The sequence below is a fragment of the Myotis nattereri genome (genome assembly GCF_964212035.1).
Source record: "Myotis nattereri genome assembly, chromosome: 12".
NCBI classification, from domain to species: domain Eukaryota; kingdom Metazoa; phylum Chordata; class Mammalia; order Chiroptera; family Vespertilionidae; genus Myotis; species Myotis nattereri.
The window spans coordinates 36,185,712-36,213,575 of record NC_138087.1 but is presented as its reverse complement, the minus strand read 5'-3'; the positions used below and the strand labels follow the sequence as shown (position 1 = coordinate 36,213,575).

Genomic DNA, 27,864 nt, shown 5'->3' with positions numbered 1-27,864 from the left:
CTAACCACTGACACACACTGGCCAGGACCATTTTGTAGCTCTGGATGCCATCCTAGGAGAGACCAGGTAATGTCGCTGTGGGTGACTGCGCACCTACTATGTGCCAGAGATATCACACAAAAATTCCATTGTATTATCACTGCCAATGTTCCCAGGTGAAGACGAGGCAGAGTTTACGTTCATATATGCACAGCTAATATGTAGCAAAGCGAGAATTCAAGCCCAGGGTTGAAGTTGACTCCAGGGCCCATGTTGCTCCTACCACGTTGTGCCAAGGCAAGTGAGATAAAAAGTTTCCCAAGAAGGGCCCATGGTAAGTGGCTAGGTTCTCATTAGATTCATGCATAGATAATTGGGAACTAACTCACTAATGCTGTTAGCATTGGGGCAGCTGTAGTGCGGTGGAAAAAGCAATGACTTTGGGTTTTGCTTTATCTTTGACTAGAGGGCTAATGCATGAAATTCATGCAAGAGTAGGCCTTCCTTCCCCCGGCTGCCGGCACCGGCTTCCCTCTGCACCCGGGACCCAGGCTTCCCTCGCAGCCCTGGCTTTGTCTAGAAGGATGTCCAGTCTAATGAGCATATTACACTTTTATTATTAATAGATACTAGATACTTACTAACTGAAGAGCTTAATCACCTAAACACATGGAGTCATGTTTTTTCATTATGTAAAATGAAAATATTGATGCTTTGTTAAGAGTGAATGATGAAGTTTAAATAATTTCTAAAATCCTATTAAACCAATAAGAGAGTATTAATATTTCTCTGATTAAAAGTAGTGACCTGGTGCACGGATTCGTGCACATTGAAAGAAAATTAATTAGAAGGTGGCTGATGGGGCAGGACTGGGCGAGACGGGCTGGACATGCCCTGGAGCCAACTTCCCACAGTCCCTTCCTGGCATCTGTGGAGTGAGCAGGGTCCCTTCACCAGGTGGGGTCCCTTGGCCTGGCCTGCAGGGATTGGGCCAAAACTGACTCTCCAACACCCCCCGAGGGGTCCCGGAGTGCGAGAGGGCACTCTGCAAAGTTGCTCTCATAAAGGGTGTGGAACGCAAATGCAAGTGCGCAGTAAACCAGATTCGGGGCCGACAGTGCCCCAGGAACAACATAATGCACGGCTGAAGGTGGAATCGTGCGGCCCTGCAAGGAATCGGGCTCCCTCCTCTCTGGTTTCGGGGTGTGTCACCCAAGAACTGCTGCTGCCAAGTCACTGCAGCTCAGCAGCTCCTGTGTTGAGCATCTGCCCCCTGGTGGTCAGTGCACGTCATAGCAACCAGTTGGACACAGCATATTAGCCATATATATATATATATATATATATATAGTCTTAGCTCTTATCTTTAATGTCTTCCATTCTCTTTTACAAAATCAATTACAGTATGTGTATTAAATTGAATTATAATTAAAAACATAATCCTATATAATAAAAGGCTAAAATGCAAATTGACCGAACGGCAGAATGACCAGTCGCTATGATGCGTACTGACCACCGGGGGCAGACACTCAACGCAGGAGCTGCCGCTGGTGGTCAGTGCGCTCCCGCAGGGGGAGTGCTGCTCAGCCAGAAGCCCTGAGCCAGGCTCACAGCTGGCGAGTCAGCGGCGTTGGCGGGAGCCTCTCCCACCTCCAGACTGTGAGAGGGCACAGGACTCTCCCCCCCCCCCAAGTGCACAAATTTTGTGCACCAGGTCTCTAGCTGTTTATAAAATTCCAGTGTTACACATGAGCATATGCACATTTGTGCACACACATTCAAAAAACACACACAGAGTTAAGATGATTAAATGTTTTCAAATATTTTTAACCACTACTTCATATGAATGAGTACCTCCTGATGGAGGCATTCACAGATATATTTCATGAAACATCTTGGCTGGTTAAATAGTGCAGATGTTTTGTAAACATTTTCTTGGCATAAAACATGGTTACAGGTTGTTATTACAGCCCAGTCAGTGTCTCTAAGGCATCAACGTCTCCTCGCAGGGTGGCAGCTGTGAATGCAGATGCAGAAGGGAGTTTGGGGCTCTCTGAAACAATATGTTTTCTTAAAGTCACAAGAAATATTTTTTCAAGAAATTGGGATTATTAGCATTTACCAATTGTTTTTCATATGGTTTTGAAGTAGGATGAGATAGGATGAGAAGGAAGGAGATCCTAGTCTTCCTCAGCCCCTTGTACAAACACGAATATTACAGTCTGTGCGCTCTTTGTGAGCAGGGCAATTTCACTTTATTTTTGGGTTCATTCTCTCTTTTTTTCCTCTCTGCATCAAAGCCTCGCACAGTATCTAATACTTAATATTTTTTGAATTAGTGAAAGCATTTCTCTATGTATTAATTGCATCCCACCCCAGAATAGATAAGTTTAAAAATGTATTACTCAATCCTCCTTAACCAGATAGACTTGATTTTTTTTTCTTTTGTTGTTGTTGGTTTGTGATTTAATTAGGGTATACATTGAGTTGCTGTTTTTTCCTACCTTCATAAATTGCAAAATGCTTAGTCATACATCCTTTTTTCTTTATTCTCTCCCTATTTTCTTTTTAACTATGGTGGGGGAAGTCTTTTTAAGTATGCCATTATATCCAGAAAGTACTGGGAAATACGTCAAATGTTAAAATATACCTATGGCAAAAAATTTTTAATACTTGAAACAAAGTTGAAAAGCAATAATAAGCTAGGCATATGTTTTCAACATACATAACAATGACTTAATATCCCCAATATACAATTAGCTCTAAAATATAAGAAGAAATAAACATCCCTATTAAAAAGTTAGTAAGGGGTCAGTAGGCAATTGACAACTGGGAAATGTCAAAAGCAAAATTTTAAAAAATTTTGTATCCAACATTGGAAAGGCTGTGAGAATTCACTGAGTGCTATTACTAAGAATGTAAATTTCTATATTCCTGAAATGTATTTTGGCCATATGGTTTAAAATTTAAAATCTATGTACTCTTTGTTAGACGTTCTACTCATAACAGTTCTTCCAGGATGTACTTTATCAATTGTGAATGGATGTATATTTAAGGATGTGTATATTAAAGCTAAGAGTCCATCACTTACATGGTTGGTTAAATTAAACATGATACATTTGTGTTCAGGTTGCAGAACAGCATGTGTAATTTTTTTGTAGCAATTTAATATTGTGTTTATTTTTGTAGAAAGTTGTTTAAAAAGATATACACCGAAGTGTCATTAGTTGTTTCCTCTGGATGGAGAGATTTGGGGTCATTTTTATTTGTCTGCCTCGTTTGAATTTTCTAAGTGACTACTTATTTTTCTAATTAGAAAAGACAAGAAAGCTATTCATTTGGCTAAAAAAAAAGCAATCAAGCAAAAGACACACTACTATCACTAACATTCTTCACCACATTCTCATTCTTGGTGGGTATCACTATTCTTTACACTTTTTTATTTACCAGATATTAGCTGGTACTTCATTCATTTTAAAATATTTATTTAATATAATAAATATAATCATTATGTTCATTCTCCGTTTTTAAATCATTCATGGAAATGAATGTTTTCTTACATTTTTGTTTGCTAATGTAAAAACTTCTTGTGTTGATTTGCTATCCTGACCTTGACCATGTTAGTACATAAAAACATTACAAATGATTCCTGTTAACAAATGGGATCAAGAAGAAAATGCAGCTATTTTAGAGGAGAATATCCTATTAATCTAGAAATACGTCTTTCTAAATTTAAAGAATTTATGTTAGAAAAATGAGGGAATGCACTAAAAAATTAAGGAACATATATAAATCCAAGACCAGGAAATACTACAACACTGGGAAAAACAGGGATGGTGTGGAGACCATTTTCTTTATTTTTTATTTTTTTATGGCTAAAATCAGGTACTAATACATTCAGAGGTAAATGTGTTTATTGAGAATATTCAAAAATCAAATACATTTTCAATGTACATTATACCAAGGTATAGGGCATTTATCAAGTTATTATTACTAGTAATAATAATAATAATACTAACTACACCCTTGCCAAACATCTCATTTCATCTTTTCAGTGGCACAGAAAGCTGGCTGCTTCTGTGTATTTACTATCATTAGGCTTTTTTTTTTTTTAATCCTCACCTAAGGGCATGGTTTTATTGTTTGTTTGGTTTTATTTTTGTTTGTTTGTTTTTATTGATGAGAGAGAGAGAGAGAGAGAGAGAGAGAGAGAGAGAGAGAGAGAGAGAGAGAGAGAGAAAGAGAAACATCAATCTGTTACCTCTCACACACACTCCAACTGGGGATCAAACCCACAACCTGGGTATGTGCCCTGACTGGGAATTGAACCCACCACCTTTCTGTGTATGGGACGAGGTTCCAACCAACTGAGCTGCACTGGCCAGAGCTACTGTAATTTTGCTTTTGAACTTGATTCTCATCTGTGACACTCTTTGCTGCTTCTTCATAGGGCAAGTCCTACTCTGCTGGTGGCAACAAAGTAACAAGCAGAATAACTTCCTGTGCACAAAATTTAGTCCGCTTTAGGAAAACCTAGAGCTATGTCCCTCCCTCCTTGAGGAAAAGCCACTAGTTCCCCGAAAGGACTCTCAAAGAAAATGATAATCATGGTGAATCCAGATGCCTTGCTCTATCCTCCACTTCAGCCTCATTTGACAAAACTTATAACGGTACACAGAGAAATCCAGGACCTACCCATTCACAAGTACACACAGGTAACCCTGGAAAATGCCTCAGGGTAAGGTCAAGAGAATTGCCCTTGACTTTAATAACAAAATGCCCTACTTCTCCTTACATATACCCCTCTCCTTTCAGCCTATGCAAATGCAGAAATTCAATCTCCATAAGAAAACTACAACACTGAATAAGAATATTATATATCAGGCATGGTCTAGAACAGAAGTTCTAAAATACAGTTTTATGTATAAATCCACGGACAGAGAGTACTTATGACCTAATAATATGGCATTTACGGCAAGTCTTTGCTAAGTGACCCTTTAATATTTTCCTATCTAGAAATAGGAAGTTAGTCTACCTAAGCAACATGTTTCCTAGAAACAGGTAACTAAAAAATGATGGTACAGGCAGCACATACATATACATGAGAGTAAATCATATGGATAACTGAGCAGTTATTATTTTTAGTAAATTTAACCTCAGAAAATGAGTGTTAAAAAGAACATGATTATGGTTTAAAAAAAGATAACTAATATTAAAATTAGGCACCAATACTGATCACATTAATAACAATCTCCTATGAGAGATGACAAAATAGTAATATATATTCACAGCTTCTTCCTCTCCTCTACCTGGTAAGGAGAATTCTGTATTTGAAAGATTAGTTTCTAGGATTCTGCTAGCTAGAGTAATGATAGTGAAAAAAACTGAAAATGGATTAATTCTTTCAGATTGAAATGGGCCCAATGTTAATAGCAGAAGAGAAATGAAAAGAACAGGAAGGTAAGCAGAAAAAGGGATTTGGAAAAGGTTTTAGAATTGAGAATTGGGGTAGCTACCATATGTGAGAGAGTCAGAGATGGGGGAAAAAAGGCTTTTAGGACATTAGTTTCAGAATAACAGTTGTCTGGTCATTTGGTTTTGGTTTTGAGTTTGATGGGGGTTTTTGTTTTGTTTTGTTTACAAATGTTATCCCCCTTCCTCTACGTTTTGATTTTTAATTTTACCAAGTCTACACAACCAAATCATACAGCCATTACATAGTAACACTATCCCCTTTGGGCCCTCATTTAATAACAATTTAGTGCCCACCAACAGTTCCACGTACTGTCTCTCGAGTCATTTCGACTGTCCGAAGTCGTTCTCTAGCAGAATCTTAGGAAGGGCTCACTGAACAAATCCTTTACCAGATTCCTTAGGACGAGTCATTGGAAAAATATTCCCCAAATTCTTGCACATGAATAGTTGTCTTCGTCTTCTTATTTTTGAAGGTCAGGTTTTCTGGATATAAAATCCCTGCCTAACACGTTTTTTCTTTCAGATCTTATGGTATTCCCATGGAATATGTTACGCTATTCTATTCTCACACACAGCATCAAAAGGTCTAGTGATAATCTAATTTCTCTCTTACAATAATATACTCACATTGTCTAGATATCCAAAAGATGTTTCCCTTTCTTTAAAGGCCAGTAATTTTTACCAGAATGTGTGTTATGCTGGTCATTCTAGGCCAGTATTTTCAGGTATAAAGTACATTTTTTCAATATGTGTTTTCAATTTATTTCAATAAAATTTTCTTAATTATTAATTTAGTATTTGTTTTGGTTGTTTCTTGGTTTTTTGTGTTTTTTTTTCTTTTCTGATGTCTGCTTCAGAGACTGTTATGTGTGTGTTGGAATTTTTTTTTTGTTTACCTTCAACATTTGCAACTTTCTTTTGAATCCATTTTATCTCTTTTTACATTTCCTTTTACATTTTAAAACTTTCCTATTTTTTCTTCTTTATTTGATGTATTTTTTTATTCCTTCTAATTTAGCTTTCGCTTCTAAAAATTATTTCATTTTTAATATACATTTTATTTCTAATTATTTCTTAAATTCTGTCATTTCATTGAGTTCTCCTAATTCTGATTGATGTTATTCTTTCATGTCCTGTATAATTTTCTTAATGTCTCTTAATTTATTTTGCAAATAAATCTTACAGAAATATTTTTGTAGCATGTCTTTCTAGCATGCTTGTATTGTTGGTAGGACTCTTATTTTGCCCCTTTTCCCCTTTTTTCTTATAGTAACTGTTGGGATTTGACCTCAGTACTTTCCTGTTAATCATCTTTATGTGAATATCATTTTCCTGAACTTTTAGAAGGATGATAAATTACACTATAGTTTTATGAGAAACTACCAAATTCTATTTCACTTAATATTCCCATCAGCAATAGACAAATGAGTCATTTTTTCTACATCCTTGACAATATTTGGATTGTCATCATTTTTTCCTTTAGATATTCTTATAGCTGTGTAGTAATGCCTCATTGTGGGTTTAACTTGCACTTTCCTGATGGCTAATGATGCAGAACATCTTTTCATGTGCTTATTTACCACCTGTATATCCTCTTCAGTGAATGCCTATTTATGTCTTTTACACATTTTCAAATTGGATTGTTTTTGTTTTTTACTATTGAGCTTTGAAAGTTCTTCATATATTCTAGATGCTGGTCCTTTGTCAGATACGTGGTCTACAAATATTTTCTCCCATTCTGTAGCTTTGTCTTTTCTTTCTCTTAACAAAATTTCACAGGACAAAAGTTTAAATTTTGATGACATCCAATCTATCAATCTTTTTTTTTTTTTTATGAACCATCTTTTGTTGTCAAGTTTAGGAACTCTTCACCTGAGTCCCCTGACCTTGTTCATCCTATGGTTTCATTACATCTTAACTGGACAACTGCGACCATCTCTCCTCTGTTACCTGCTCCTGCAATTGAAAATGAGTTCACACTCTTCCAAGCTGTCAGGTTACATTAACGGAGAGCATGTGCAGTCATTGCAATGCTCTGCACAAACCTTCCAATAATCCCCACTGAATATGAAAGGACAGACTCTCCTACTTGAAACTATAAAGCCAAACTACAAGCTACTCTCCGAAGGGGCTTATAATTATGGTGTCTGAAGAAATGTGAAATAAAACATCGGGACTTCCGAAGCGCCCCTTCTGCCACCAAAAATATTACCTAATTTATTAATGTCCACTTCAAATGGCACCTTTCCTGATTGCCCCACAACTGGCCTAGGTTTCCTCCCTCACCTCACTAACCCAACAGCACTCTGTACCTTCCTTACAGTACGTAGCTTATTTTCTCATTTGTGCCCCATTCTTATTATCCATTGGGCCAGACTGTCCAAGGGCAGAGTGTCCTCCTTATCTTTGCTTCCCCTGGAGGACCTGGTGCACAGCAGGGACTGTGAATAGTCAATTTGACTGGAACCACCATCAGCATCATCCCAGCTCAGACACAGAAAGCCCATTCGCCATACCCGCTGTTAAAAACAAAGTAAAAGGACAAACTGAGCTCATCTTTCTAGCCTCTGAGTCAGCTTCATTTTTGTAAACAATTCCCTCTTTCCTTCCACACCCTTCTCCCCACACATGATCACAGTAGAAAGAACAAATAAACACTGAAACCAACCCCATAATGAAATTTTAAACACCTCTGTGACCAATATTCTCAGATCAGAAGGAAGTAACATTTCATCCTGCCTTTAATGAAAGAGTATGTCACTCCCTTAACAGCTTCTCTAAGAACCCACTGTTCCCTGAAATTTATTTGCAACGCTTGTCTGAGTAATCCTTCGGCTCCCCTAGGAATTTCTCTAGGCAGGACGGTGACAAGCAGCCAGAGAACCCATGGTTACTTGGAATCCCAGAAAAACAGTGGTTCTCAACCTTCTGGCCCTTTAAATACAGTTCCTCATGTTGTGACCCAACCATAAGATTATTTTCGTTGCTACTTCATAACTGTAATGTTGCTACTGTTATGAATTGTAATGTAAATATCTGATATGCAGGATGGTCTTAGGCAACCCTGTGAAAGGGTCGTTCGACCGCCAAAGGGGTCGCAACCCACAGGTTGAGAACCGCTGGATTAGTAGCTCTTGTTCCTTTAAAAATCTCAACACTTTCCTATGAAATTCATGTCTACTGTTCCCAGCACAGCGTTCAGCACGTAGTTTATGATTGATAATGTTTATTGACTTAACCAACTGAATCAATACGATCATAAAATCTTGGTGGCTTCCTAGATTATATAAAACAAAGAGCATGAAATCTCAGAGCAGTACAGATGTGAAAGGGACAATCAAACACATGGTATTTTTAGCTGACTGTATTTTTTTCCACTCCGACAAGTGGTTTAGATCTTCCGGTTTATAAAATGTTTTTCCAATTATGATATGAGGTCAAGAAAAAGTTCACTTCCTCATTTCTTCATAAGAATGTAAAGTTTTCCCTACTTTCCTTGAATGAGCGGCTTCTCTGAGATTTAAATTTAATTTCACTGTGAATGTCTCTTCGGGGAAGCTAAATATTATGGCATCTACAGTCTTTCTGGGTAGCGTTGCCTCAGATCATCAGCTTTCTCCTTGTGGTTTCTAGAGATTATAAACTATCCACTTGAATTCACTCAGTCGGGGATAATTGCTCCGATGTGGTTTCCCCAGCTATAACAACAAAAAAGTGGGAGCTTCCAATGAAAGAGAATAAAATAATGACTTGGCTGTCAAGAGCTGTTCTAGAGATTCATTTTTGTTTCTGCCCTGCAGCTGATCTGGTGGAACCAGATGTCTGCAAGACTTGGTGTGGGAATTCATTCATACATGCATACGCAGCTAACACTTATGAGCATCTGCTGTAAGCCAGTCACTGTTGATTGGCAATAGGGGGACATGCAAAAACAAACAAACTGTAGACACAGCCTTGAGAGAGCTTGCAGTGCAAGGGGAAGGGATCTGTTCAAATGCTGTGGTACCCCCGGGAAACAAGCAACTCATTCTGTCTGGGAGATCCATCATAGGAGTCAGTACACTGGACTCGAGGCTTGGAAGAAAAGTAAGAGCTTTCAACAGAAAGGAAAGAAGAGGAAAAGGTCATTCCAAACAAAGGGAACAGCCTCTTTAAAAGGCTAGTGAATGAACATGTCATGAATGAATATGGCAGATCTGGAAATGAGGTGTAAGCAGTCCCACGTGGTTTGTAGGTGGAGGAATGGGTGCTAATACATCAAACTGAATAGGGCGACTGGAAGAGGAATTTTAAATGTTTTTTTTTTTTAAATTAAATTTATTGGGATGATATTGGTCAACATGAACAGGTAGGTTTCAGGTGTGGGTTTCTGTGTTACAAAATCTGTATATTGCACTGTGTGCCCACCTCCCAAAGTCAGACCTTCTCCTGCCACCACGTATTAGGACCCCCTTCTCTCCCCGCGCCACTTTCGAGTTGCTGCAATTCCTGTTGCCATTTTGACTGATCAACAGTTGCCTGTAACAAAGAGAAGTGGGGCAACTAGCTACCTTTGTTGAGCATTTTCCCACCTTGCACCTCATTTGTTCCTCACTGCTGCAGCATGAGGTGGGGTTCCTTATGTTCATCCTATAAACGGGAAACTTGAGGCTCAGAGTTACTGGGGGATGTGCGTAAGCTCCCTTCCATCTGGACTGCTGCAAAGTCTACTCCCATTGCTCTGCATTATGTTGCTCCCTATGACTAGAAAAAGGAAGGGGAAAAGCGCAAAGGCATGTCAAGTTTTCTCAAAATATGAGCTCTGAAATCCTGCTTTCAAGGCGAGCAGGGGTCCATATCCCCTTCTCTTACTAGCTACTCTTATTTTTTTAAATATACTTTTATTGATTTCAGAGAGGAAAGGAGAGGGAGAGAGAGAGATAGAAACATCCATGATGAGAGAGAATCATTGATTTTCTGCCTTCTGCATGCCCCATACTGGGGATTGAGCCTGCAACCCCTGGCATGTGCCCTTGACCGGAATAGAACCTGGGACCTTTCAGTCTGCAGGCTGATACTCTATCCACTGAGTCAAACCAGCTAGGGCAATCTTAGCTACTCTTAAAAGCCTGCTTCATACCCCACCTGATCCATAAGGGGTATGGGATCACTCTCTAGCCCATAATAATTGATTAAGCATAGCTTCCTTTCATTATCTTAATTTCTTGCATACGGTGTTTATCTGCTCTTTTAGAACCAGTCCTATCTAACTCTCAACCAGTAAACTCCTTCGGATGCCTTATTCATGTCTTTTTACCCAACAATCCCCAGAACAATCCCTTAAGCACAAAACACAGTCACTAAATGTTGGTTCCCCAAGACTCTTTGAGCTCTGAGAACATTTTTGAAGCACTTTAGAATTTCCTTCAAAGAAATTAAAGATCCCAGATGGTCTACAAGCAATATTTTATCAAACATTTGAGGAGCAGGTAGTTTCCATGCTACTTAAACTGGTCCAGAAAAGATGGGATACTGCCTAAATCATTTACAAAGCCAATATAAGGCAATAATATACTTGACAATGATACTCCCAAAATAAATATTAAATTCCATTTTGAGTATGGAGGGAGGATGGAGATGACCTTGGTTTAAATCTTGGTTAGAACACTTATTAACTTTATCTCTTTAGCAATATTATTTAAACTTTCCATAACTATGCTTTTTACTCATAACATAATAAATAAAATAATAGCATAATATGACAATACTAGAGGCCCGATGCATGAAATTCGTGCAAGAGTAGGCCTTCCTTCCCCCAGCTGCCAGCACCGGCTTCCCTCAGGCACCAGGGACCCGGGCTTCCTTCCCTCAGGCTGCTGGCAGGCACCCGGGACCTGGGCTTCCCTCGCAGCCCCAGCGTTATCTGGAAGGTCGTCCGGAAGGACTTCCAGTCTAATTAGTATATTATGCTTTTATTATTATAGATAAGGTTAGTCCAAACTCAACAAAAAAAATGATGGTGATGCTCATATTTACCATGTATCTGACACTGTTCTAAGAATTTTATATACATTAACATCTAATCTTCACAACAACCCTGGCTTATTACCCTAATCCTCACTTTACAAGGGAGTAAATGAGATAATAAGCAGAAAAATATCACCTTTACAAAGCTCTTATATGGTAGAGACAGGATTTGAACGCAGGCATTCTGGCTCTAGGTCCCCTATGATTAACAACTCCTCTAGTCATTAATATTAATATCATTTTAACATGTTGAAGGAAAATATGTACTTCCTTTTATCAATACAGAAAATAAAGTGCAAGAGAAAAAAAACAAAAAGCTTTCACTAAAATAAACCTTTTAGCAATCTGGGGTAAGTCTTTAATACAATAAGGAATATTTGTAATGACCAAAAAGTCAATATGGGGCTTAAGTTTGAAATTAATTTAAAGTTGAAAATAACACCAACTAAAGAGTTTGCCCTAATCTCTATTAATTGACATTGTTCTCAGAGTTCTAACTAAGGTAGTGAAGCATGAAAATAAATAAGAGGTTTAAATATGAGAAAGGAGGTGGTTTGATTGTGGGCCTGAAAGAATCAAGAGCATCAATTTAAAACTTACACCAAGTAGAGAGCTGAGAAAGAACACTGGTTACAAAATGAAATTACTAAGTAGTTGTTTTATATATCAGCTCTTCCAAACAATACTGTTAAACGTATAATTCTATATTAAATAGCAACAAACTCATAAAAAGAATTAGAAATGACTTTAGCAAGAATTGTGAAAGCCTAGACCATATTAACAGAACTGCAAAAGCGAGGGCGTGTAAAACACAGATCAATGCAAAGTCTAGAAGTTGCCTATGATTCCAAGATTGTCTGTCGTGTGTGTGTTTGTGTGTGTGTGTGTGTGTGTGTGTGTGTGTGTAAGTTAACCCATGATTCTAAATTCTTTTCAAGTAAGTAAATGAATGAAAATAACCACAGTGCACAAGAACATATAGACCAATGAAATAGAACAGAGAAACCAGAAATTGGCCCAAGCCATTACACTCGAATAATATTTCACAAAGGAGGCAAGAGCATACCATGGAGTCAAGACAGTCTCTTCAATAAATGGTGCTGGAAAAATTGGACATATACATGCAAAAAATAAAAATAAAACTAGGCCACTAACTTACACCATAAACAAAAATAAACTCAAAATGGATAAAAGACTTAAACTAAGACAGGAAACCATAAAAATCTTAGAAGAATCCATAGGTAGAAAAATATCAGACATATCTTGTAGCAATATCTTTACTACTACATCTCCTAGGACCATGGGAACTAAGGAGAAAATAAACAAATGGGACTACATCAAAATAAAAAGCTTCTGCATAGCAAAAGAAACCATCAACAAAACAACAAGACTGCAAGGGAGAACATATTTGCCAATGTTACATCCGGTAAGGGTTTAATCTCCAAAATGTATAGGGAACTCATACAACTTAACAAAAGGAAGATAAACAATCCAATCAAAAAATGGGCAACGGACCTAAATAGACACTTTTCGAAAGTGGACATTCAGAAAGCCAAGAGACATATGAAAACATGCTCAAAGTCACTAATCATCCAAGAGATGCAAATCAAAATGACAATGAGGTTCCATCTCACATCTGTCAGATGGCTATCATCAACAAATCAACAAACAACAAGTGCTGGTGAGGATGTGGAGAAAAAGGAACCCTTGTGCACTGCTGGTGGAAATGCAGACTGGTGCAGCCACTGAGCAGAACAGTATGGAGTTTCCTCAAAAAATTAAAAGTGGAACTCCCATTTGACCCAGTGATCCCACTTCTAGGAATATATCCCAAGAAACCAGAAATGCCAGTCAGAAAGGATATATGAACCCCTATGTTCATAGCAGCACAATTCACCATAGCTAAGCTACGGAAACAGCCTAAGTGCCCATCAGCAGATGAGTGGATAAAAAGCTGTGGTATATCTACACCATGGAATACTACGCTGCCGTAAAAAAGAAGGAATTCTTACCATTTGCAACAGCATGGATGGACCTGGAGAGCATTATGCTAAGTGAAATATGCCAGTCTGAGACAGATAAGTATCACATGATCTCACTCATTTGTGGAATATAATGAACAACATAAACTGATGAACAAAAATAAATCCAGAGACACAGAAGCATCAAACAGACTGTCAAACTTCAGAGGGAAAGCAGGGGAAATTGGGGGGGTGGGGAGTAAGAGATCAACTAAAGGACTTATATGCATGCATATAAGAATAACGAATGGACACAGACAGTAGGTGGTGAGGGCCTGTGCTTGGCGGGGGGGGGGGGGGGGGGGAGTGGGCAGGGAGAGGTCAATGGGGGGCAAAGAAGACATATGTAATACTTTGAACAATAAAGAATTTAAAAAAGAAATAAATTGGACCATATGAATTCCAGAAGTAATATATCATCATTCACCTTCATAAGTATTTGGACTGTATTGGTGTCATATTGTCACTTTCCCATCAAGACCCACTTTTGTGCTCCTTTTAACACTAATTTTGGAGAATATAAATAACAATGAACTTAACCAATCAAAATTTGCAATATCTAAGGCAAATCAAGGCATATTATACTCTTATCTGTTATACTATTTCCTAATGTGCTCTTATACTATTATATATGTAACTGCATAATTAATCAAGAATATAGTACAAATTTTATACTTATTATACAATAAAAATCTTATATATCAAGAAATTAAAAAAAAGAAAATAGCCACGAGTTTTCTCTTTATGGTGAGGGTGGGCAGTGGTGGGATAAATAACCAGCTACAGTATATCAGTAATTAAAAGTTGAAAATGAAAGCTATGTAGTTCTGCTGCATCAGTAAGCAAATGGATAGATGTAACGGGGAAGGGGGGGGGGCTCAGAAATTAAGTTATCTAAGAATTTAGTTTTTGATCAAGGTGGCACTGCAAGTTCAATGTGTAAAGGATTGCTTTTTTAAACAACCGATACCAAAAAAAAACAGTGGACAATTTTAGTTTCTTGACAGAGGGAAAACTTCCTTAAATGAGGAAATTTACCCCTTTCCTCCCTTTATTCTGCTGCCTGGAGAGCGGGTGTGACGCCTGGAGCTCATTAGCCATTTTGTAACGACTGATATGAGGAGAGTTAGGTGACAGAGCAGTGAGTTGAGAGGAAGCTAGGTTCTTTAAAATTTCCTGGAGCCAACTCTGGACTGGTGACTACTGGACTTCTTTTATTTGAGGCACAGCGTACTTCTATTTTTTAAAGACACTGTTATCTGGGAGTTCACCATTGTGTACAGCTGCATTGAATCCTAACTCATACAGATCCCTCCCTATCATATTGTACTCAAATAAAAAATGTCATAAAGAGCAAACAGCAATTTTCAAAATAAGTCAGATTATAGAAAAGTATTTCTCAAATATCAGAGAAGGCTTAAGTGTACATGCAAGTGTTCAGATCAAGTGTTGCTAGCACAATGTGTCTTTTCAATGATGAAAGAGGTACATGAAAAAGTAGACACAATAAGGAAGGAAAGATGAAGAAAGCATGGGTAGGTTTAAAATAGAACCAAACAGAAATTTTAAAAATTAAAAAACACACTAAAATAATAGGTGAGTTTTAAAACAGCTGAATAAAGATTCAATGAACACATCTCAGGAAATCTTACAGAGCAGCGGTTCTCAACCTGTGGGTCGCGACCCCTTTGGAGGTCGAACGGCCCTTTCACAGGGGTCGCCTAAGACCATCCTGCATATCAGATATTTACATTACGATTCACAACAGTGGCAACATTACAGTTATGAAGTAGCAATGAAAATAATTTTATGGTTGGGGGTCACCACAACATGAGGAACTGTATTTAAAGGGCCAGAAGGTTGAGAACCACTGTTATAGAGAATCACAGGGAAAGACACAGAGACAGAAAACAGAACATTGGTTAAGAAACTCAGAACATAACAAGAAGAACTAATACACATCTAATAAAAGTTCTATGATAATGAAGAGAATAGGGGAAGAATACTTGAAAATATGGGATGAGAATATGATAAAACTTATGGAAAATATGAATCACCATATACTAGACGCATGAGTTACCATCAGGATAAAGAAAAAGAAATTCCATATTTAGGTATATTGTGGTGACATTTCAGTATACCAAATCTAAGAGAAAATCACTGAGGCAGCCAGAGAGCAAAAAAATCCATCAACTACACAGGAATGGAAATGACACTGGCAATTGCCAAAAGAAAGATGCTGTTCCTATTATAAACCATCTTCAAAATCAGAAATTAAGAAAGTATTTTTTTTTTTTAATTTAGAAAGCTGACCCTCTGGGCCTAGCATGTGTAATGGATTAATTCCTTATGAAAAGAAAAGGCTCAGAGCCCAAGTTTAGGTTTTATATCAAGCTCTTTTCACTTGAAAGATACTATAGGTCACCTTACCCACCTCACTCATCTAATAAGTGAGGGCCTGAAGCCCAGGCTGTAAAATGATTCGTTCAAGACCATACAGTTAGTTAATAGCAGATCTGGGGCTAGATCTTTAACATCTTCCATTAACCTCCTTGCAAGTAGAAATCGGCAAAGTTGGAATGTTCTTCGGAGCTGGTTACATTGGCCTTAAAACACTTATTCAAAAGCCTGAAATTATTTGCCAGTTGATACACATCCACATTCTCACTTCCACAGCCTCTTGTGCCCGCTAATACGATTGCCATAGATTAGAGAACAGACCCAAGGATGGTCAGGCAAATCAGGAGCAGCTCTTGTGTGGTCTGGACAGCTTACTGCAGAGTCACTCCACCGTGGCTGGTCCTGGCTACCCGGTGTAAGAGACCGCACAAGTCTGTCCTGCATGCTCTGTGCTAACGTTTTCATTGTCCGGCACCACTGAAGTCCTGCTGGCTACGCTGTAGTTCTACTCTCTCTGCGTTCAGAAACCTGAGAACATGCCATCACTCTCCTCATTACCTTCAGGGGTGAGTAATTTACTCGAGGGTCTAGACCAGCCGTGGGCAAACTACAGCCCGCAGGCCGGATCTGGCCCGTTTGAAATGAATAAAACTAAAAAAAAAAAGACCGTACCCTTTTATGTAATGATGTTTACTTTGAATTTATATTAGTTCACACAGACACTCCATCCACGCTTTTGTTCCGGCCCTCTGGTCCAGTTTAAGAACCCATTGTGGCCCTCGAGTCAAAAAGTTTGCCCACCCCTGGTCTAGATTCTGGATGTGAGTGTGGGTGATTCTCATACTGAAACAGAAATATACTAGAAAACATTGAGACCCTGATGTCTCTTTACAAGGAGGAATCTCTTGCTGTTCGTGAAGCCTAGAATTGTGGAGCTGAAATGAAGTCAAATTCCTCTAATTTATTGCTACTCGAAATGTGCGCCAAGGATCCTTGGCACCTGAGGCTTGTTAGAAATGTAGACTCGGGCCTATTCTGATTCTGAATCAGAATATGTATATATCTAATCAAGATCCCAGGATGACTTATAAACAAAAAAGTTTGAGGACTGCTCTAACCATCCAAAAGCAGGGGTTGCCCACCCTATTTTTCGTGTCATACCACATATTTTCTTTCCATATTTCTTTCTGTTCGGTTATCCCTTTATAGCACATGTGCCTATATTTTCAGCACCTTTGCTATTTGAAAAAACCCTAAAACTGACCAGTAGACCTCAAAATACTATAGGGACCATTAGACTTTTGACTAAATCTCTGTCCCATTCAAAAGTAATTTCTAACACCGCTCAAGTAAGCTTACTTCAATGACTGCTACAATAATCCTTAATAAATAGATGATTTAACATATTTGCTCTTTTGTGTACATAAAGGTTAAACTAGGTTCTTGGTACCAAACCCAATGTGTGGGGGATGTTAGGTCGGATCAAAGCATTGAATCAATACCCCCGCCCTGGGAACTGACCTTTAGGCCATTTCACAATGGACACTCCACTTGCTTAGACCACATTCCACCTGCTAAGACCATTATCTCTTCCCCTCCGGAGTTTCCCTGAATCCAGACCTGCACAGAGAATTCTCCGCCCAGAAAAAGCCCACCTACTAGTAAAGCCCTTTAAAAATCCCTGACTCCCCCCCCATCTTTGGGTGCTGGCGCCATTTGGGGGCTCAGCCCATCTGGTATCCAGATGACTTAATAAATTTGTAATTCTTTACCCCCTTTGGCCTCATGCATTCCTCTTTCGACCACCCTAACAGGGGATACCCACACCAACAAGAAATTCCCCAGATATCACAGGTTGTCTGAGAATTCAACTCAATTTTGACACTATTAATGCAGAGATAGCATTAGATTCCACAGGTTGAGGGTCCAGTCCCACAGGACTCCTCACCCCCACTTCAGATGCCAACAGCAAGTCCAAATTGTTCTTCTGGCTACAGCGCAGAAGTTCCCACAACCCTCTTCTTGGGTTTGATTTGCTAGAGCCCCTCACAGAACTTAGAGGAGCATATTGCTTCCTTCTGCGGTTACCAGCTTATTGTACAAGGGATAAAACTCAGGAACAGCCAGATGGAAGAGATACAAGGGCAGGGTATGGGAAACGTGAAGACGCTTCCATGTCCCCTACAGGCATGCCAGTCTCCCAACACCTTCGTGTGTTCACCAAACCAAAGGTGACAAACCCAGTCCTTTTGGGTTTTTATGGAGGCTTCATTACACAGGCATGATTCATTGTCCATGGCCTTTGGTGATTAATTCAACCTCCAGTCTCTGCCCCAAAGGGAAGCAACCAACCTCCATCCTTAAGTGAATTCCAAAGTCACCTCATTAACATAACAAAAGGCACTTTACCTCTCTCAATATTTAGGAAATTCTAAGGGTTTGCGGAGCTGTGAACCAGGAACTGTGGAATGAGAAATATATATTTCTCATTTGGTCTTCTGAGTGACCAAATACATATTTCTTATAAATCATAATATTGCAAAGGTAAAATGAGAAAAAAATCTAATCAGTTATTGAGTGAATTCAGCTCTGTGATACACCAGCTTTTATAATAATCAATGACTTTAGGAAGCATTTCCAGTTTTCCTTAATGGTATCAATTTTTTTAAGAAGTACAAGAAATCAGTATTCTATTTTTCAAATTTGTTACTAAATAGATAAGCCGCCTAGAGTTTTTTGAAATAATATACATAATTTTATTACAAAAATTTTTTTAAAAAAACAAAATGCAACAGTCTAGAAAACCAAAAATTTACTATTGATACTAATTCCTATGAGTTTGCTGTGCTACCATACACAAGAAATTAAAGAAACCATTAAATATTTAGAAACATTTAACATCAGAAGCCTTAAAATCTAACTGTATGTAGTAGCCCCTCAAAAAGCTACAACCTGCTTTTTTTATATAAAAGTATTTTCTCTACAAAGAATCTTATCAGCTATACAGAAATCTGTACAGTTTTTACACTGAAGCTAATATTGAGCTGCACTTGAATTCACATTCTTAGCAAAACAATTGCCTGAGAGCACACACACATACTCTGCACACATCATTACAGGACAGCCTTTATTCTTCATCTTCATCCTCTTCTTCATCATCATCCTCTTCCTCCTCCTCCTCATCTTCTGGTTCATTTTTCTTCTTTGAGTCAGTTGGCCTGCCAGGGCCCTTCACGTTTGCCCTTGGCAAGGTATGCAGCAATATCCTTTTCATATTTCTCCTTTAGCTTAGCTGCTTTTTGTTCATATGGTTGCTTATCTTTGGCTGATTGTTCAGACCACATTTCATCCAATTTTTGCAGTATCCCCAATGGATAAACCAGGGTGTTCACTTTTGATCTTTGGGTGATGTTCAGAGCAAAACAGGAAGAAGGCAGATGGAGGCCTTTTAGGAGCATTGGGATCTTTTTTCTTCCCTTTCTTGTCACCTTTTGGGGGAACATAATTTTTCATCTCCCGGTCATAGCGAGCTTTGTCACTCTTCACCATATCTTCGGACTTTGACTTTTCCTTTGCAGACATGGTCTTCCATCTCTCCGAACATTTCTTGGAGAATTCGGAAAAATTGACAGAAGAGTCCGGGTGTTTCTTCTTGTGCTCCTCCCGGCAGGTCTGGACGAAGAAGGCATATGAGGACATCTTGCCCCGCAGCTTGTTGGGGTCTCCTTTGCCCATGGTGACAGATGACGTCCACCTGGTGGTAGGTTTTCCTCAGAGTCCCGCTGAGCAGCCGGGTCTGACAGAGACGCTCCCTGGCTGGGCTCAGGCATGAACTGGTTTCTAGAATTTTTAAATGTAAAATATTTTTAAAATTCTTTTACCATTAGAGAGCATCTAGGAAATATTTTTCTAATGCTGTTTAATGCACCAGATCTTGCCTTGGAATTTTTCCCGACATTTTAGTTTTAAAGAAAGAGTGATGACCAAGAAGGCCCTCACTGGCAGTCAAATAATAATACTGCCCCACCCTTCACTTTACAAATGAGTCTATCTGGTACAGCATTTGCATTTTTACTGCAGTCCTGGAAGGGTTCTTAAAAGCTCAGATCAGCATGTTTTTACAGAACACAATGCAAATTTTCAAACAACTAAATTACTTTTAAAAAAAATATATATTTTTTATTGATTTCAGAGAGGAAGGGAGAGGGAGAGAATGAAACATCAATGATGTGAGAGAGTCATTGATTGGCTGCCTCCTGCCCGCCCCCCACTGGGGATCCCACCCACAACCTGGGCATGTGCCCCAGACTGGAATCAAACCCGGGACCCTTCACTGCACAGGCCGATGTTCTATCCACTGAACCAAAACAGTTAGGGCTCAAGATTTCTTCTTGTTTAAAAAAATGAAAGCACAAAGTAATCGAATAAAATATAGGTAAATTGCTACATAAACTTGGGCTGAATATAAAAGCTCACAAACTTAAGACAAGTTACAAACTGGAAATATGCTGTAGTAATAACAATGGATAATGTTTAAAGATTCACAAAGAAATAAGCACATTTTTGTCTAACCAGATTTGTGAAGATATTTTTAGTGGCTGTAGGTTAAAATAGAGAGAAATAACACTGTCATATGAAGAAAATGTAAATGATAGAATATTTTCAAAGGGCAATTTGGTAATATATATCAAAAGCTTTTAAAATAATCATGCCCTCTGACCCAGTAATTTCAGTTTGGTGAGTTTATCCTTAGACTATAATAAAGGTTGTGTGAAAAGATTTAATTACATTTCTATTCATCACCGTGCTGCTTGTACTTTTGAAAAATTGGAAAATTTTAAATGTCAAGCAATAGGGGATTAATTAAGTAGATCATGGTAATCCACATGAAGGGACACCATGGAACTGCCAAAAATAATGTTAGCACGGATAGCTGTTCCTCTTGTATTCTAGAAGAATAAAATGTTTTATTAGTGTAACTATAATTCCATAAGGAAAAATTATACACTTAGAAAAGTCTGGAAGCACGGACACTGGAGGTTTCACAGTATTTTTATCTGGCATGTAGAATTACAGGTTATCTTCTTGCTTACCTCCAAGTTTTATTTTTTTTAATTTCCCAGTAATTAGTATGCATAGCTTTCTTAATAATAAAAAAATTAAAAGTTAGTTTTACACAAAAAGAGAAACATAGCATATATCTCATATGCCTTGAAATGGTAATAATCACTTCGTATTTTATTGAATTTGAAAGGCCCAGAAAATGAATCATATGAACGTATGAGACTGCACTGAAACTGTATTATTATAATGCCTCTGACCCTGAAATCAGTAAGTGCAGCACAGAGTGTGAGGAGTGTGCCTGTCTTCCCACATTTCCCTAAAAATTCACATAAGCATCCAAAGAAATTAGTGTCATTTCATAACTAGCATGGTATTTATGCATATCTTCCCAACTCACTATTTAAAAAGACCATGCTGTATTGTCGCGCAGTGAGCTTTCCAAACTTGACCATCTGCCTTGTTTTTAAAAGACTCAGTCTTTATTGGTCTAAATTCTTTCTGATAAGCCCAGACCTTGAAACCTGTGTACAGATGAGAGACTTCGCCCAGCCACTCACAGCCCAAGGTCACCCTCTCCTTTTGTCTCTCCTCTGCCATATTTTTAATCAAAAGTTGTTTCCAGCCTTGTGACAAGGATGAAGACCCGTCTTCAGACTGTGGATCTGGAACCCTTGCAACACTTTCTCCTTTACATTCATAAAGATATACAATATATGTATATATATGTGGATTAAGAGTACTTGCTCACAATAAAGAGAAAAAATAATGGTAATTTGGAATGTGTTTACCATTCAATGAACACATTACACAAATTTTCTAATTTAAGTATTAAACACTAACTACTGTGTGCATAAGTAGATTCAAGGATATCCTAATTTCACCATATTCACAGTTCTGTGAAAAATATTTCTCATTTTAATGAGCTCTTAAATCAACCTGAAGAGGCAACTTAAATTAACAAATAATTGTACTCCATCATGGACCTACAAATAGAGCCCCAATTTATTATCTTTTCCCTTATGTATAATTCTGGTATTTTAACCTACTTTTCTCAAGCTGGTCTTTAGTCCTTATATGATGTTACACACACACACACACACACACACACACTACTAGGAATGTTCAAAGGCAAACAATTCAATTCTGAAAAGCAAGCATGAATGGTCCAGCCTCTGCTAAGTAAGTAAAAGGGTTAAGAGAGAAGAGTGTGACGAGGTCTTGCCCTGCAGGTGCACACAGTCTCAAGGTATAAGTCGAGTGTTGCAATGCAGCATGGTGTACGGAGGCGGTGTGTACAGGGGGGGAGCACCTGCGCAGACTGAGGGAGGAGGTGTTAAAAGAGACCTCCTGGAGGAGAGGTTTCCTCCAGACGATGGCACTTCCAGGCGATGACTGAGGCTTTGAAAATGACTAGGCAGAGAAGTGTGAATGGAATAATCCAGGCATAAGTAACAGCAGTTATAAGGCACAGAGGCATGAAAAAGCAGGGCAGGTGGTTGGCAGGAGCCTCATGCACCATGTTCATCCATCAGGCTTTCATTGAAGGAACAGAAATCATTCTAGCAAATTAAATAAGAAGACAGTGAGTGATTCAGAGAAACAGGGGCTTAGAAAATCATTGGAAGAGGTTTGTAAGAAGCTTCGAGGCTGATCTTTAAGGAGGGATCCCCACAACAACCCCTCCCAAATGATCCTCGAAGCAGCCATCTCTGCCGTGATCAGGAATTGGGGGCTCTAGAAGCTACTGCTGCGGCTGCTGGCTCCAGGGCCCCACGCCTTCAGCTTCAGTTGGTATCTGCAAATGGCTGTTTCAGTCCTGGCTCTCAACACCCATGAAACTATGACACAGATCCTGGGAACTCTGCTACCTCTGCCACTGAGGAACATACAAAATTTAACAATCCCCATGTGCTCATGGTAGAACAATCAAAGCAATGCCTCTGTGTCACTTCGGGCTTTCAACGCTCCCAGGTCCACCTGCTTGGTGAACACTCTCAGTGTCCAGCAAGCATTCAAGCTTACTGCAAGGGAGTTGAAATGGATTCAAGTGATCAAAACTATGGTCTTCAGCACACCATCATAATAAGCTTGGCGCTTTTTTTTTTGAGATGCAATTCACATGCCATAAAATTCACCATTTTTGAATGTACAATTCAGCAGTGTTTTTGAATGCATGAGGTTGTACAAACATCATCATTATGTAATTCCAAAACATTTTACCACCCTGAAAAGAAAGCCTGTACCCATTATCAGTCACTCTCCATTCCTCTTTCCTCCAGCCCCTGCTAACCACCAATTTACTTTGTCTCTATGTATTTGCTGATTCTGGGCATTTCAAATAAATGGAATCATGTAATATGTGATCTTTGTGCCTGGCTTTTTTCACTTAGCATAGTATGTTCAAGGTTCATCATCCTAGATATGTATTAACACTTCATTTATTTTTACAACTGAATAATATCCCGATGTGTGGATATACCATTATTTGTTTATAAATCCCTCAGTTCATCCATTCATCAGTTGGGTTGTCTTCATTTTTTTGCTATCATGAATAATGCTGCTATGGACATTCTTGTTTTTGCTTTAACATATGCTTTTAATTTTCTTGGGTATATACCCAGGAGTGGAATTGTTAGGTCACGTAGTAACTCTATGTTTAACTTTTGAGGAACTGTCAAACTGTTTTCCACCACAGGTGCTCCATGTTACATTCCCTCCAGGAATGTATGAGGCCTCCAACTTCTCCACATCTTCTCCAACATTAGTTATTATCTGTTTTATTATATTATTATTGCTGTTGTTATTTTGCCATCCTAATGGGTGTGAAGTGGTATTTTGTTGTGGTTTTGATTTGTATTTCCCTTATGACTAAGGATGGTTGGTATCTTTTCACTTATTGGCCATTTTATATCTTCTTTGGAGAAATGTTCATGCAAATCTTTTGCCCATATTTTCTCCCTATCTATATATTCTTTTCACTTTTTTTATAATATTCTTTGATGCAAAGAAGTGGTTTTTTAAAATTTTGATCAAGTCCAATTTAGTTGTTTTTTCTTTAGTGGCTTGTACTTTTAAGTATCATATATAAGAAACCATTACCTAATCCAAGGTCACAAGATTGAAGCCTATGTTTTCTTCTAAGAGTTTTTTAACTTTTAATCTTACACTGTTTTGAGTTAATTTTTGTATATGGTGGAAGAGCCAAATTCTTTTTTCCTTTGCATGTAGATATCCAATTGTCTTAGTATTATTTGCTGAGAAAAAATACAACCAACAACCTATTTTCACACATTTAATTGACTTGACATTCTTGTTGAAAATCAACTGACCATAGATGTATGGGTTCATTTCTGAACTCTCAATTCTAGGTCCACTGCTCTAAAAGCCTGTTTTTATGCCAATATCATGATGTTTTGATGCTGTAGCTTCATAGAAAGTTTTGAAATTGGGAAGTGTTAGTTCTCCAACTTAATCCTTCTTTTGCAAGACTGTTGCGTCTATTCTGGGTCCTCTGCATTTCCATATACATTTTAGGATCAGTTTGTTCATGTCTGCAATAGAGGTAGTTGGATTTTTGATAGAGATTGTACTGAATCTGTAGATCAATTTGGCGAGTACTGTCATCTTAATATTTAGTCTTCCAATATCATTTTAATAATATTAAGTATTCCAATCTATGAACACAGGATATTTCTCCATTTGTCTTACTTAATTTCTTATAGTGTTCACTGTATAAGTCTCACATTTATTTTGTTAAATTTATTTCTAAGGATTTTATTCAAACAAATTGGAATTTTAAAATATTATCTTCAGACTGACTGTCTAGAAAGACGAGTTACTTTTGTGTGCTAATCTTTTATACTGCTGAACGACATAATAATTCTAATTTTTTAAAATGTGTGTGGGTTCCTTAGGATATTTTATATACAGATAGATATACTTTTGCTTCTTCCTTTTCAGTCTAGATGCCTTTGATTTCATTTTCTTATCTAAATTCCCTGGATAGAACCTCCAGTACCATGTTGTCTAGAATTAGTGAGATTGAACATCCTGTCTCATTCTTGATCTTAGGGACAACGTTTTCTGTATTCCACAATTAAGTAAAATGTTTGCTATAGGCACCAAGGATTTTAAGCAGTAGAATGAAGAGTTACAACATTGAAAGCCTAGAGATGCAGGTTAATACGTCGGAGACTTACTTTCTCTGCTTTATAATCTAAGGCCAATTACATTATCATTATACCTATTATCTGCTAAGTTTTTCAGTATATTGTGTCTCTCTACTATGTATACTCTCTACTCTCTATAAGGAAGTGGCAGTTCTCTCCCAACTCCCAATACTACACTCTCCAGAAAGACGAAGACACTCCCTCATAGCTGCAGAGAACTTTACCCACCTCTTTCCTGCCACACCACCTGGAACTGCAAGAGAGAATGATGACACGGCCCCAGACTTCCAGCTGGTTGCTCACAGTCAGGACTTTTTCCATTATGCCTCACATTCTCATTAACCTCATATAATACTGGAATAGTAAGCCTCTGAAGTCATTCATTTATCTGGCCCACTATCCCATTACTCCTTGGCCTCCAAAAGCCCTCTACTGGACCCCTGGTCTTGTTCCCCATAACCTTAATCTTATATCTGAAGTTCCCCTCATCTTTTATAACAGAAAACTTTTCTAATTATGAGCCAGGTGAGCCTTCATAAGAAATTGATCCTATTGTCTACATAGAGCCACTACAATGAGCTTCAGAGAAACTATTAACTGATTTTTGTCAAATAATTCCATATTACTTCAGTCCCTTTAATTTTCATTTCACAAATAATTAATCTTGGGAGATACACTAGGAGGTTGTCCTGTTCAAACCTAGCCTGTTGGAAGTTTTAATGAATTATGACTGTGGTGCATATTTGGTTGCACCTGCTTTAACAATTTTTCCAGACTAAACTTTGCTATGGAGTAGAACACTTAGTCTTGGTCTGTACATACTGACTCTATGTTAGCACAGATGGAAGTTTTTTTCCTTATAATAATATTGATCCTGCCTTTGGGTCTCTACTTTCAACCCTTGGCCAGCAGTTCATTTCCAAGCAGAATACATGTGCATGAGTGCATGGGTGAGGAATGGAACAGGAGGAGGCATTCAGACTAGTTCTATTCAGACATGCAACATATTAAAATATTTTTTTATTGATTTCAGAGAGGAAGGGAGAGGGAGAGAGGAATAGAAACATCAATGATGAGAGAGCATCATCGATTGGCTGCCTCCTGCACACCCCCAACTGGGGACTGAGCCTGCAACCCAGGCATGTGTACTGACCGGGGAATAGAACCATGACCACCTGGTTCATAAGTTGATGCTCAGCTACTGAGTCATACCAGCCAGGTTGAGCATGCAACATTTTAAGAGAATGCCAAGTGCATGCCTAGCTCAGTTGATGGTTAAAGCATATGATTCTTCAATCAACTAACTATATCAATGGCTGCACTAAAGGAGCAAATTCAGAAATAATTTTGAACTCTCTATTACCCAATATCTATGAAAATATGAGCTGATAGTAATAATATTTATAAAATGTTATCTTCCAACCTTGACATTCTAATATTTACTTCTATATATTAAGCCAAATCATCAGAAAGATGTGTATCACATATCCACCCTTCCTTCTATACCTTCCCTCTTCCTCTTACCATTTGCCCCAAATATTTTATGAATTCTGTGAATTGATTATCCTATGTAATAAAAGGGTAATATGCAAATCAACCAAACAGGGGAACGACCGTTGCTATGATGTACACTAACCACCAGGGGGCAGATGCTCAACACAGGAGCTGAAGGCAGGTCCCGACTGCCTGATAGTGAACAGGGAAGCGGAGGTGGGTGGTGACAGATGCGGGCGGTGCCAGGCCAAGGCCCCCGCCCCACCAGTCACCCCACACACAGAGGGCGACCAGCGTTGGGGGTGGAGCTGGCAAGTGGGCGGGAACAGCCAACCTCTTGGTTCCTCCCCCCAGTTGGCAGGCTCCAATTGCCCGATGGCGAACGGGGAACCGGGGGTGGGTGGCAGCAGGGACGGGGCCAGCTGCCAGTGGCCAGGGAGGATGGTCCTCATCGCAGGCCAGGCCTAGGGACCATACCCCTGCAGGAATTTCATGTGCTGGGCCTCTAGTATTTCCATGTTCATGTTGGTGGATTAGAACTAAACATGTGGTACAGCTTCAGCAGACATATGGCATAGCACCTTATGCTTGCTGCCCTTGCCTTAATCCTGGCAATTTCATATTCTTAACCCTTTTTTTTCTCTTTATCTTTCTTTCCTACTTAGGTTTTATACTGTAAGTTGTCGCCTTAATTTAATTTTGGAATGAAAAAGGGAAGAGATAAAGAGCTGATATTCCTACCTCTGGAATTGCTTTGGTAATATTCCTTTTCCCCATGGATATTGAATGAATTTTCTATTATAAACTTTTTATCATCCCACTACCTGCTTGAAACTTTCTAAAGGATCGCCTAATACAGGGTTAGGCAAAAGTAGGTTTACAGTTGTGAGTATGCGAAACACAGAACTTATCCTTGTATTATTAGTTATTAATTATTGTATTATTTTCCATATGTACAACTGTAAACCTACTTATGCCCCACCCTGTATATAGAACTAATTTCAAATTCATTTGTATGGGGCCTCCAAGATTTTTTTCTCCAAACTCCTATTTCTTATTTAAGAGGCATAAGAGTTAGGAGTTCATATCCTGGCCTCAGGAATTACCATATACTGCTAGCTATATAAATTATGTAACCTCTCTGGCCTCAGTTTCCTCATCTATGTAAAGGCGATAGAGTAACTACCATAGAGTTGTTGGGAAGGTGATAAGAGTTGATATATATAACACATTAAGAACAGTTTCTGAGGTTTAGT

The 27,864-nt window shown here is 38.5% G+C and overlaps 1 protein-coding gene and 1 pseudogene across 4 annotated transcripts in view; both read right to left on the bottom strand.

Annotated features, from left to right (window-relative positions):
* The window catches only part of LOC308527831 (histone-arginine methyltransferase CARM1-like), a 223,506-nt gene that overhangs the window by 134,011 nt on the left and 61,631 nt on the right, over positions 1-27,864 (bottom strand). The gene's annotated exons all lie outside the window — the stretch shown is intronic.
* On the bottom strand, positions 19,009-19,616 carry LOC308527832 (high mobility group protein B2-like; annotated as a pseudogene). Its single transcript has one exon. The product of its transcript is annotated as a high mobility group protein B2-like (transcript).